General features: G+C 57.0%; 1 protein-coding gene across 2 annotated transcripts in view; it reads left to right on the plus strand.

Moving 5' to 3' along the window:
• Positions 1-12,755, plus strand: part of INPP5A (inositol polyphosphate-5-phosphatase A) — a 146,620-nt gene that overhangs the window by 42,257 nt on the left and 91,608 nt on the right. The window lies entirely within an intron of this gene.

A 12,755-nucleotide genomic window follows, 5' to 3' on the forward strand; every position in this document is an offset into this window, starting at 1 on the left:
GCTCAGGCCCTTCCACAACAGGAAGGACAAGCAAGGTGGCCACGTGGTTCTCGGTGGAGCGTGTGCTGTGCGTGCGTGCCAGATCCCAGGTGGGGCATTCTAGAGGCCCCTCTGGGTGGGAAGGCCGTCAGCTGGGGTGGCAGGTAGGTGAATGTGGCCGAGGCCCAGAGGGCTGTCCCACACCAGGCTCTGGGTTAGGGTGGCCCATGTGCAGTTGGTGAGAGTGGCCCAGCAGCTCCAGCTCCTGTAGTAAATGCATTGTGGGGCCAGCAGTGCTGATGCATCTATGTCCCTACCAGTGCTCAGGGCCCAGGGGCAGGGCAACAAGTGTCTTGCTCCACTTCTGGAGGGGACAGTGGGAGCACAGGGGAAGAGGCTTGGGGCAGCCTTTGCCATCCTTTGTTGTCCATCTAGGTGTGTCCCCTGATGGTATATGGAGGCAGCGTCCTTCCCTCACCCATCGACGTGCACTGTCTGCCAGAGGCCGTGCTGGGTGTCAGGGGACAGAAGGCAGATCCCTGGGGAAGAGCTGAGGCCCAGAGACAGGGGCGTCAGGAAGGAATGCCTTTGGGGATGGGGCAGGTGAGAAGACACCCAAAGGAGGGTCTCAGAGGGGGACAGAGTGTCCCATTGCCTGGGGGGCCCTGGGCCCTTCCTTCCTCATACTCTGCTTTTCCTAGGTGGACACCTGGAGTTAGGGACCCTGGCCGAGGCCAGGTGGCCAGGCTTTGGCCTGTGACAGCTCCACTGGGAAGCTGTGCTGGGGTGGGCAGGCCCCCTCTGGGTAGGGTTGCATAGGGCCTACCTCTGTCCCAGCCATGGGGCCAGAGTCCCCGGGGCAGCCTGCGCCCTTTAGTCCAGCTCTTGGCCCCCGGGTCTCTCAGTTTTGGTGAAAGCATCTGTCGCGTTAAGCTGCAGCTTTTGCTCCTTCGTTTTTCTCTCTGTGCGATTTTCACAGGTGGGCCTCGGGGGGTCCATGTGCAGCAGAGTCTGAGGTTGTGAGGGCACATTCAGGAAGGGCGAGCAGGCCTCCGGCCTCGCTCCAGGCTGGGAGGGCTCCTGGCAGTGTTGACCCCAAGGGACCCTGTGGGAAGCCTGTTTGGTCGTGGGGGGCGGTCCTAGGGGAGGGGCCCTGGGAGGCAGTCCCAGGAGTTATGGAGCATCATGGCTGTCCCACGATGACTGTGCCCCATGCAGGCTGGTGCCAGTGCCACTCTGCCATGGACTGCATGCGTGTGCCCCCCACATTCCGGCTGAAGCCTAACCCCAGTGGGGTGGTATCTGACAGGGCCTTGGGGGTGATTGGGGCAAGATATGTCCATGAGGGCAGGGCTCCAGGATAGGTCTGTGCCCTTGTAAGGAGGGGCAGTGACTGCTGCTCAGGAGGTGCCAGGTGCTGTGGGGCCAGACACCTCTGCCTTTGGCATGTCCTGGCACTGCAGAGAGGTGTTCAGACACCCCTTAGGGTGGCCCGGGGTGGCCTGGGAAGGAAGTGGACCACCTGGGGGCTGGGTTGCAGGTCCATGGGTGTCAGGAGGGCTCTTGCGGAGGTTGCGTGGAGACCTGCAGCTCCGGGTGGGAGCAGCCTTCCTGCCTCTGTTGGGCAGGTCTGACCGTGGTTTTCCAAACCACAGGCAAGGCTGCTCATTTTAACTGTCTCTGTTTCTGAGACGGTGACTTGCAGGTGAGCTCTCAGGGGCAGGCACCTGTCTTGCTGGGAGCCATGTCCTGAGCACCTAGGAGCGCGTTGGCTACACTGCTCACGCTCAGCTGTTCCTTGTCGAGTGGCACTCGGGAAATTGCACAATGCAGGAGCACATAAATAAATGTCCCCACTCCCACCCACCTCTGCTCTGATGGCCACACCCTCGTGTGTAACCGTCCATGTGGCTGGCATTTGGCAACCCTCCTCAGCTGGTCGTGAATAAATGTATTTTTACAGCTTGTGCTTTGGGGAGGATAAACTAGGAAGTATTTCTAGGTAAATTAATATGTACTACCCATTTTAATGGCTTTGGAGTATTTTATCATATGAATAGGTCATCATCGAAATTAAAGTTTTTCTATCAATGAATCTTAGGTTGTTCAAACTTATAGTAATGCTACTGATCAGTTTTAAAATTGATATAATGTTGGCTTGCATACAAATACAAAATGAGCACATATTGGAGATTTTTTATTGTGATAATAAATATTTATTAATTGTCAATGGGAGGACCAGGGGGGTTCCGAGTGTCTCAGACAGCGTCCCCTATTAGCGGAGCTAGAAGGAGTTTGCGGAGCAGACACCGAGATGGGCCGTAATTCCTGCCCTCCCTGGACACTCTGTGTCCCTGTGGTCAGGGGCATTCGCGTCACCATCAGCTTTTAGAATTCACAGAATTGTCACACTGGAGATACCCCAGTAGGTGAGCTAAACAGGTCCCTGACATTTTTTGCCCATTTGAAAGTCACAATTTTTGTGACAATTTAAAAAGGACTGTGTTGAGCAAATCTGCCTCCACTGATGTGGAAGAACCTCCTGCTTAAAGAAATTCAAAACAGAAAACATCCAAAATAGTGTTTTTCAAACCTCAGACATCAGGCAGCAGCGGCTGAGAGGGGGCGGGCCAGCCGCTGGTGGCCGGGAGACAGTTTCCAGCAGGTCCCCAGCAAGGTAGGAGTGACACTTGTGCTGCTCACATGTGATCACACTTCCCAGGCTGGCAGAGAGGCAGGAGAACGGGGCTGGGCAGGAGAGGAGCAGCCGTGGCCACGGAGAGCTGCGCCTGGCTCCCGGCCTGTCCTCCTGGGTCTTGGCCACGACGGCCCCTGCCTTCTGCTCACTTCGGGTTTCATTCACTCTCCTGTATTGGTTTCTGAGGGCAGGAGACAAATGTGGCCAATTCCAGGAATGTGGCACGGGGAGAATAAGGTAAATACCATGAACAACTCAGTGTTCGAAAGCCTCTGTGAAGGGAGTGTGCTGTGGGAAAAACAAAGCACCAAAGAAGTAAGTGGCCTCAATGGCTGTCTCTTTGTTCAGTTCAGATCTTGCCCAACTTTCCCACAGAACACTCTCCAGGACCAGAGAACCGACAGTTCCATGAGCCTCTTCAAGAAGAGTGAGCCCCGCATAGCACTTCCTCCCTTACCTGGGACACGCCCCACGCGGCACCCAAGGGGAGGTCCAGGTCCTCCGTGCAGGAGGTGCAGAAACTGACAGAGGAAGTCTGTGTAAGCGCATCTGTGTTACATGTCAGGGAACAGGTGGCAGACACATGAGTGTGTATGAACAGCACTGCATGTCAGAGGGGCCATCGCCAGCCCCCGGGCCAGACTCACAGAGCGGAGCCATCTCACTCGAGAGGGACTCTGAAGAGCAGAGGACGCGACTGCCTCTTAGAAAGGCCTGGGAGTCCACACCTTTCTAGGATGAATTGACATGGTTTGCAACATCTGAGGTCACTTTGAAAACGTCTTTTTTGTGTTAGTTATGAACAGTTGAAACTGACAAAAGAACATCTCTAAAAGCACTGACATAGTTGGATATAAATCTGCCGGAATACGTTAATATCTGTACACAGAAAACTGTGAACCGCTGATGAGAGAACTAAGAGAAGGACGGAGGCACTGTGTGCCTGCGTGGGAGACACACTGTGTCCCCTCGTGAACTCCACCGACCCGCCTGTGACCTGACGCGGCTCCTACCGGAGTCTCTGCAGGGCGTCTGGGGGACGACTGCAGGGTGTTTCCAACGTGTGTGGGGGCGGCACCAGGGCGGGGGTAAACAGGACAGCTTTGAGAAGACTCACATGGTGTGACAGCATTCGAGACACTGTCCTTTTGGCAGAAGGACAGAGCTGTGCGTCTTGGAGCAGAAAGGGACCCCCCACAGGTGGCCAAGTGACAGAGGGGAGAAGCAATGTGACGGAGAACGCACAGTGTTTTCATCCATTGACGCCAGAACAACTGGATGTCTGCGTGCAAAAAAAGGCTTTTCTACACTTTACAGCACATACAAACATTAAAATAGGTTGTAGACCTTAATGTTAAAATTACGAAAGGTCTAGGAGACCTTTCGTAAGTGCCTGTTGGTGGAAGGGAGGAGAGTGGGGTCAGCAGTGCTGGCAGGGCTGATGCTCCTCCTCAGCCGGGCAGGGTAGAGGAAGGCAGCGAAGACGCAGCGGCTGCCAGATGGGGAGGCGGCTCCTGCTGTGACAGAGGGCAGGCCATCTGCTGTGGGGCAGTGGGGAGGGCAGATCTGGACATCCGGGCAGGAGGAGGACTTCAGTTGGACCAGCAGGCAGGGTGAGACCCCAGGACCCTAGAGGGGAGGAGCACTCAGGGTCACAGCCCTAAGATGGCCAAGGTCCAGGGCTCTTTGGGGCCCACGTGGGATTCTCCAGCCCAGGGCACAGACAAGGAGACAGAATGTCTGCTGGTGCCTGAGTGGGTGTGACTGGGGTACCCTAGGGGCAGGGCAGGCCCTTTGGGGTGAGGGTACTGGGGCAGGTATGAGGGGGCCATGATGGGGAAGAGAGGTCACTGGGTGCTGGGAGGGGCAGGGAGTGCGACTGAAGGTCGGGGGCTGTGGGGACATCACTGCGATGAGACAGTGAGCAACCAGTTTTTCTGGCCCCTGAGTGGTCACAGTCCCCTGCAAACTTGAAATGGCCCAGTGAACACAGAGCTGGATGGAAGGCTGCTTGGTGGATCGGCTCCAGGGAAGAGGTTCCCAGAGGTGGTTCTGTGGCGTCTTGCACTGTGACCCTGAGACTGTGGCCACTGCTAACCCCTGTGGTCAGTATAAGGCCAGGCAAGCACCTGAGATACAGCAGGAGGCCCACGTGCTCCTGCTCCCACCTCAGAGGGCTGAGTGCTTTCGGGTTAAGACCCATTAGCTCTCATAGAGCTTTGACGTCCCAAAGCCGCAGTCTGGTGAAGTGTGCCTGTGTCCGCGTTCCTGCCTCTGTACAAATGCAGTCTCTTGTCCAGTCCTCCAGACCCGTGTGAACAGGCTTGCCGCTTGGCTTCTGTGGTCAGCCCATCAGCCCAGCCACTGCGTACCAAGAAAGCCCCAGCCCCACTTCAGAGGGGCCGCCAGGACACACATCCCAAGCATGTGGGCAGGGAGACCCTCTCACTGGCAGGTGGCCACGTGGCCCCTGGGGAGGTCTCAGAGATGTGCAGCATCCCTTGTGAATGCAGCAAGGAGTGCCACTGGCCGCTGCTGCCGCCCTGACCAGCAGCCATGCGCAGGCATAGACTCTGGGAGGGCGTCCGTTATGGCCACCGGGAGCTGTGGTCACACGGTATAGCCCTGGGAAGAGGCGGGGGCAGCCCGGGTATGCTGAGTGAGCCCTGACCAGCCCAGGCCAAGGGCAGGCAGGTGATCTCCTGAGCAGGGTGTCTCCACAGCACGCTCGGTAGGCAGTCATCTTTTCCCTCCGGAAACCATTGTCCCTTTTCCGCCTCCTGTCTCGGGTCTCAGGCTCCCGCTGGGCTGTTTGGAGGATGTGATTCCTTTTTAGGTCACTCAGACACTCCTCTCTGGGGAGAGCCTCACAAGGCCTGGCTGTTTCTATTTTTGGCACTGACTCCTGGCCATCGAGGAGCCGAGGGGCCGGGGAACTGCCCCTTGCTCCGCCAGCCACCTGCGCCACACCAGGAAGGGAGACGCTGGTTTTGTTTGGCTGGTTGCTGTGGATTTTTTTAATTCCCTAAGCTATTTCCTGCCAAAATTTGTAATTCAGTCTTTTCCAGAATATTTTTCTCTAGCCTCCCTATGAAAGAACACATGTATTTTTATCAGTTGCCTATTTTCCCCCTAAAGTTAGAAGCAGCTGCCTTTTGGTGGAATTTTGGTCAAGCAGATGTGCAGCTCTGGGCAATGCCTGTGGTCCCGAGTGAAGTTGCGCTGGCATCGCTGTCAGGCAGGATATCGGCAGCTGAGCCAGAGCTGGGGTAGGGAGGGCACGGCCTGCCCCGGGCCCGTGTTCAGTTCTTGCTTTACCGAGATGCGTTTCCCAGCCAAGATGGGACCCCTGTCCCACGTCAGCCTCAAGATGCCTGTGCTGTCAGCCCTGAGGGGATCTTTATCTGGGACCATCTGGGTCCCAGAGCCCCTTCCCAGACCTGGAAGGCCAGCGGCTCTGTCCCAGCTGAACCACAGCCCATCTCCCAGTACGTGTGCTGGCGTGGACTCATACCGGCACTGGTCTGGGGCTTCCTGTGTCCGGCCCACGCACAGTGACCATCCAAGGCAGGATTGGCGGGAAGGGGATACCCAGAGAGCCCTGGGCACCAGGGGTGCAATCCCTGCCCGGAAGCGACAGAGCAGGAATGGGAGCAGTGGGCTTCCTGCTCCGCCCTGACGCCTGCAGGGGCCCTGGACCAGCCCGTGGGAGCCAGCAGGGGGCAGGGACTAGGAGCCAGCTGTGCGATGTGGCAATATTAAAGTCTAATTCTGTGACCCTACAGCTGAATAACTCCTGCCAAAGCCCACGGTGGCGAGTGCTGGACACTGAACAGTTCCTGACGACTTTCCTGCTGGGTCCTCGTGTCTCATCAGGGAGCCCTGGTACTGTTGCTGGGCACCCCCCCGACTCCTGATCTGGGACGTCATGTCCGGACTTGGACACAGGCCCCGGGGGTGTTTGCACAGTGGGGTCAGATTTGCCCCACACACTACCGAGGGGGCAGGCTGAGTGGGGCCATCTCGCTGACCACCGAGGACATGCTGTTCCTGGGCCGTGGTCGATAGGAGTGCCCAGTGGAGGGCTGCTCTGGATGCCAGCCCCGGGAGCCCAGCCTGGGTGGCTCACAGCGCCATCAAGGAACACTCCACAGCTTCACTCACTGCAAAGGGTATCTTTCACTGTCAGCAAAGGTTTCCCTCAGCATGTCACTAAAATGACCTTCTTCCAGTCAGTGGGTCTGCAAGCTTCTCATTTTGTGCAGTAGTCAACCCTCTTCGAAAGCAAAGTCTCAGTGTCTCGGAGCACTGTGGTTGCAGATGCCCCTGTGCTGGGGGCTCACCACCTGGTCGGGACACCTGCCCTCGGAGAGCTGGAGGCAGAGGGGCGTTCAGCAGAGACCAGAGGAGGCCCTTCCCGAGCACCTCTCTGTGAGGAGCCAGGGCAGGTCCAGGATGAGTGGAGCCTCGCACGCACCCTCACAGACGTGTGCACCAGGGGCGCCCAGCAGTGTCGCAGCGCGGCTTGAGCTCCGATGGGCCTGATGGCCCTGCCCTGCATGGCCGGACACTGAGGGGTCCTGTGGGTCCTTGGTTTTGCTCCCACTGAGGTGAAGAAGGACGCTGTGCAGCAAATTTCTGTTGTGACAAATGGCAGAGGGAGGAGAGCTCAGTGAGCCCTATAGCCATTTCCCCATCTAACAGTTCCTGCCTCAGGGCCAGTGTCAGTTTTGCCGCCACCCACACCTCCCCCCCACAAGCCAACCTCTCAAGGCGGCCATCATCTGCTGGTGCAGACCCCTCTGGTCTCTGTACGAGAACTAAAACCACCCCTCGCTGCACTGCTGCTGCGTCTGAGGCTGCCAGTCCCACGTGTCACTGCACGCGCAGTCAGCGTCGGGGTCTTCTTGGCTGTCCCAGCTCTCAGTAGTCTGTGCATTGAAGGGGCCGGTCCTCTCCTGCCCAGCCCCATTCTCCTGCCTCTCTGCCAGCCTAGGAAGTGTGATCACATGTGAGTAGGAAAACTGTCACCCCTCCCTTGCTGGGGGCCTGCTGGGAACTGCCTCCCGGCCACCAGCAGCTGGCCCGCACCTCTCTCAGCCGCTGCTGCCCTGTCCTGCCTGATGTCTGAGGTTTGAAAACCACTATTTCAGATGTTTTCCACTTTGAATTTAAGCAGGAGGGTGGGTCACCGGTTCCTCCGTGTCAGTGGAGGCAATCAATCTCACAGCTTCAGGAAGGCACAGCTGGTGCACAGCAGACTTCACATGTGTGAAGTGTGCGGTGGGGTGAGCCTGTGGTACGTCTACACCTGGGAAACCATCGTGGTCCAGAGAATGAGTGGTGTGCCCATCAGCCCATAAGCTTCCTGGTGCCGTCACGGCCTTTCTCCCCTCCTCCCTACCAGGCAGCCACTGGCTGGCCCTCCAACACTGCCTGTCCCTCTGTCTCACTGTGTGGAGCCCCATGGAAGAGAAGCCGGACTGCGCTCACTCCCTGCTGTCGCTGACTGGTGGGGGGATCCAGCTTCCATGTGGTTGGCAGAGAGTCCTCCTGGTGCCGTCTCTCAGAGTCGGTGGCCCAGCGTAGGGCCTCTCTGGGAGGGAAGGCCCCAGGACAGCGATGTTCTGTGGTTGCGCCTCGGCTTCAGATTGGAGGTGTGGGCTGTGTTCTGTGTTCAGCTGGCTGTGTGTGCGTGCGGGTGTACATGCTGTGTGCCTATGTGTGTGTGCGCTTCTTGTTTCAGCCATGCACACCTGTGTGGTGGTGTTGTCTTCCCAGTGAGCTGTCATGGCCACTACGAAATGCCCTCTTTGTCCTGGCACCCTCTGTCTCTCACTACCGCTGTCATGCCCACCCCCTGGGCCTCGCATGTGCACATGCCTCTTGTCTGTTCCCTCTCCGTGTCTGTCCACACCTTCCTGCTGCGAGTCCAGCTCAGGTGGGCAGCACGTGCCTCAGGCTTGTGCTTCACTGGGAACTCTGACAGCACTGGGGGGTCTCGCAGAGCCTCCTCAGATAGGGGTGCAGTGTTTGTGTGGTCCCGCACCGAGCCTCTGGCCACATGTGGCTGTTCACCACTTGAAATGTGGCTAGTGCTGGATTTTAAACGTATCCAACTTTAGCTTAATTTAAGCTTTCACCCAGGCCTGAGGCTGCCTCCCTACAGGGTGCAGCCCTGACCCCTGCCATTGGGGTGGGGGCCGACCACTCCACAGTTGCTCTCTCTTTGCACCCCGGGTTTTTGTTCCTTTGTCTCTCTGTTCTGGTGTTCTTCTGGATTATTTCATTGTTGTGCACCCATTTTAATTTCTCTGTTGGCTTTTCACTTTTTAAAAATATTTTTAAATGATTGCTCTAGGTTTATGGTTTATGGGTCTGAATGCTTTACCATCTACTTCAGATTGGTACTATACCATGTCAGGTACAACATAGAAACCTTGAACCCAAATAGGTTTCCATGTGGCATATGTACGATGCCTGTGTCCACTGAAAACCCCAGTGGGCAGTATTAGGGGTCAGAAAAATACCCCACCCCAAGCTGCACCCTGCCTGTAGCCGGATGCACTGCCTTGCCCACTCCTGTGGCTTCCTCTGCGGCTGCCGTGTCCACGCCGGCAGAGTGGAGCTGTGGCCACGAAGACGCCAAGGCCGCAAATCCAAAAATGTTGATTTGGGTGTTCATGGAAAAGGTTTGCCTAGGCTGCCCTCATAGATTTCTCACAAGAGGCTGACAGATGCAGAATTCCCCGGGTCTTTGTGTGCTGGAGATGTTTTCGGTGGCTTTGGTATTTGAAGGACACTTGCCAAAAGAGACAACCCTCAGTTTACACTTTATTTCCTTGGATTTTTAAAAAAGGTTATTCCATTACTACCTTGGTTTGTATGTTGGTTTCAACGAGACAGGTGCCAGTCTGTATATTTTTCAAAGTTTTAGTGTTAACTGCCCTTTTCCCTGGAGATCTTGAGGATTGTTTCCTGATCTCTGGAGCCTCTCGCTCTGACTGTGTGCCGGTGGCATCTCTCAGTGCCCCGTGAGCCTTCTCCCCGGGTCCGTGGGCTGTCGTTTCAGATACTGGCTCTGGGCCCCCTTTGTGTTTGTCCCCAGTACTGTGAGGAGGCGGGTGCTCTGTGCCCCTTCCACTCTCCTGTCCCTCTCCCGCTTGCTCATTGCCGGCTGGGCTTTCTTGGTCTGTTTCCCTGGCGTCAGGGCCTGCGAGACCCTCCTCGCCGGCAGACGCCCTGCGAGTACGTCGTGACTTTTCCTCTTTCTCTGGGCTGGTTGAGTCTGTCTCTAGCGTCCTGCCCTAGGGTTAACCAGCACTCACTATCTATCCCACCCCCGCCCCCTTATTTCTACTTTAGTTTTGTTTCTTATATTCTTAAAGGCTTGTCTGAGTGCCTTTACTTTCATTCTGTTTGCTATCTAGGCTTGTACTTCCATTCTGCTTTGTGACTTTTTCTGGGTGGGGCCTTTTCCTCAGTTTGTATGGGCAAATTTTTTCTTACTTTTTGCAGCAGCTTTGTAGGGACTTGTTGAACGTTCTTTTGTTCACCTTAGTGGTGTTAGAGTATTTCTTGGGGTTCCTAGTGTAATAGCACCCTCTTCTGTTCATCCAGCCGAGTACAGGTACGTGAGAGGCTCCCAAGTGTGTGTCTGTCTGTTTCAGCGGGCCGTCTCCCACTTTCCATCTTTTCTCCTCTGTCCCCACAGCCCGCGGCTGCCCCTTCCTCCTCCTTGTCTCCTTCCTTCCCCAGGTGGAGTTTCACACGGTGAAACTTGTAGAAGTGCCGATGAGCCAGGGCTCCCCCAGGATTCCAGGCCCTGGGCTTCCTGACCCCAGGTCCCTGAGCCTCAGGCCTCCCACTCGTCTCCCAGGAGCCAGGGCTGTGCGTCTGCGCGTCTGCAGTGCTCACAGGTGGGGCCATCTGCGGGGTCTTTGTAACCTCTCCTGTTGGTGGCCAGGGCTCTGCTCTTTTTGGCCTAGTAGAGGTGACCCGCAAAGGTCAGTCCCAGGCCCCGTCTGGCTGCTCCCCACTCTCCGGGTTCCCTTCTTTTGCTCTCTCTGGATTTGTTTGCCGTGTCTGTCTGGTCACCGTGCCAGCCAGTTGCCATCTTTGGAGACACAGCGGGGTGTGGCCCCTCTGAGTGTGGCTGGATATGCTGCCTCCCCTACCTGTGCCTGCCTGCTGTCCCCAAAGCCAGTGCTCGCTCTGAGACCCCAGGGAACTGACCCTAGTCCCCACACAGGATGAAGGGCAGTGGCCCCTAGCCTGCACTCTCCTGATGCTCAGCAGCTGGGCCCCAGGCTCCTTAACCCTCCCCAGGCCAGCCCCGGGCCCAGTCTGCTCATGTCCGAGGCACCTCCCACCAGGCTCCTGGGGTCTGTCTCCCAGTTCCCTGTGTGTCTCCCCCCTCCTGACCACCCTTGGCGCCCTTTCTTAGGCCGTGCTCTCAGGATTCTGTCTCCTCTGCCCTTGGCTATCCTGTCAGTGGGGTACTGGGCACCATGGGGCCATCTCCGTGCGGCCTGCTGTGTCCAGCAGCCTGGGTGCTGGGGGTGGCATTCCAGATGGGATGCAGTCCAAGCATGGGTCCAGTGGCACATGGGAAAAGCATGAGGGAACTTCTGTCCACACCCGGCTTTAGGAGAAGAGTGAAGGTCCAGGCAGGAGTAACTGGCTTCCCCATGTGGCCTAAACACATTTCCTGGTCTGAATTTTCCCTCTTTTTATTGTTAGGGTTTTTTTTTTTTTAAGATTTTATTTATTTTTAGAGAGAAGAGGAGAAGGGAAGGAGAAAAAGAGGGAGTGAAACATGAATGTAAGAGAGAAACATTGATTGGTTACCTCTCTTACTCCCCGCAGCTGGAGACCTGGTCTGCAACCCCTGTGCCCTGACTGGGAATGAACTGGTGACCTTTTGGTTTGTGGGATGACACCCAACCCACTGAGCCACACCGGTCAGGGCAGAATTCCCCCTTTTGAGAGAACATGCCCTGTGTTGTGGGTTGTGTTTCCCTGTCACCGCTGACAACAAGGCAGGATCTGGTCACTCCCCTGGTGCTGGACCAGCCCCCTGGTCTGCCTTCAAGACGGGAGGCTGCTGCCCTGGGAGCTTCCTGACCGCACTGCAGGTCACGTGCCCCACTGACACCCATGCGGCATAGCCTTCGCAGAGCATGCACAGGGCCTGGTGCCTGAGTCCTCCATCCCTGCGGCCAGCTCTCTGGCTTGGCCTCACTGAGTCCTGGGCACAGATGCATTCCGTCCAGGATGGCATAGCCCTTGTTCCCAGGCTGCCCATCGGCCCAGGGCCAGTGGGATGCAGCTGTACAGACCGCAGGGCACTGGCAGCAGCAGGAAGCAGTGGTCCAGGCTAGGTCCCTGGGGCTGCCATCAGGTACTAGGTGTTGGTCTTCTTGTGTGGGGGGCCGCCTCTGGGACTGTGTACTAGAGAGTCTGAGTGAGTTTACAGGGTTTTGGAAAGTTCTTCAGAGCCGACCAGTGCTGCTGTGTGTCAGGAAGTGCCCAGGAGGTTGGAGGAGGACAGAGCCAAGTGTGTGCAGCCGGCAGGTGCGGACCAGTGTGGTTAGCCCAACAGAGCTTGGTCAGGGACACGGAGAGCAGCACCTCTTGGCCACCAGGAGCCCCAGGGCCCAGTACGTCTCTACTGCTGCCCTCAGCCTTCTGGCCCTGTGACCCCCACTCCCCAGTCCCTCCCAGCTTGCAGGAGCCCTTTTCCCGACTGCACCCCAGGGCTGGGCGAACCCCCTCAGCAGCTCTCATGGTACAACTACCAAATCACCCCAGTAGTGGCCCCATCAGTGATGCACTTTCCCCTCTGTGAGCAGGTGCTGATCAACACCTACTCACGTGACCTGTGGGTCACCCGGCCACAGAGTGAGCCCTCGTGGAGGTCACTCATGTGCTTGGCACAGGGGGTCAGACATGGGTTTGTGCTGTGACCCAGCATTGTCGGAACTGCCATCATAGATGTGGGCCTTCTGCCCTTCCACAGGGTGTGGCAGTGCCTGTGCAGCCCCATGTAGCCCCCAGTGATGGCACAGCATGGCGA

The sequence above is a fragment of the Sturnira hondurensis genome, unplaced genomic scaffold, assembly GCF_014824575.4.
Source record: "Sturnira hondurensis isolate 20B ecotype Veracruz unplaced genomic scaffold, ASM1482457v3 Scaffold0007208, whole genome shotgun sequence".
Lineage (NCBI taxonomy): Eukaryota > Metazoa > Chordata > Mammalia > Chiroptera > Phyllostomidae > Sturnira > Sturnira hondurensis.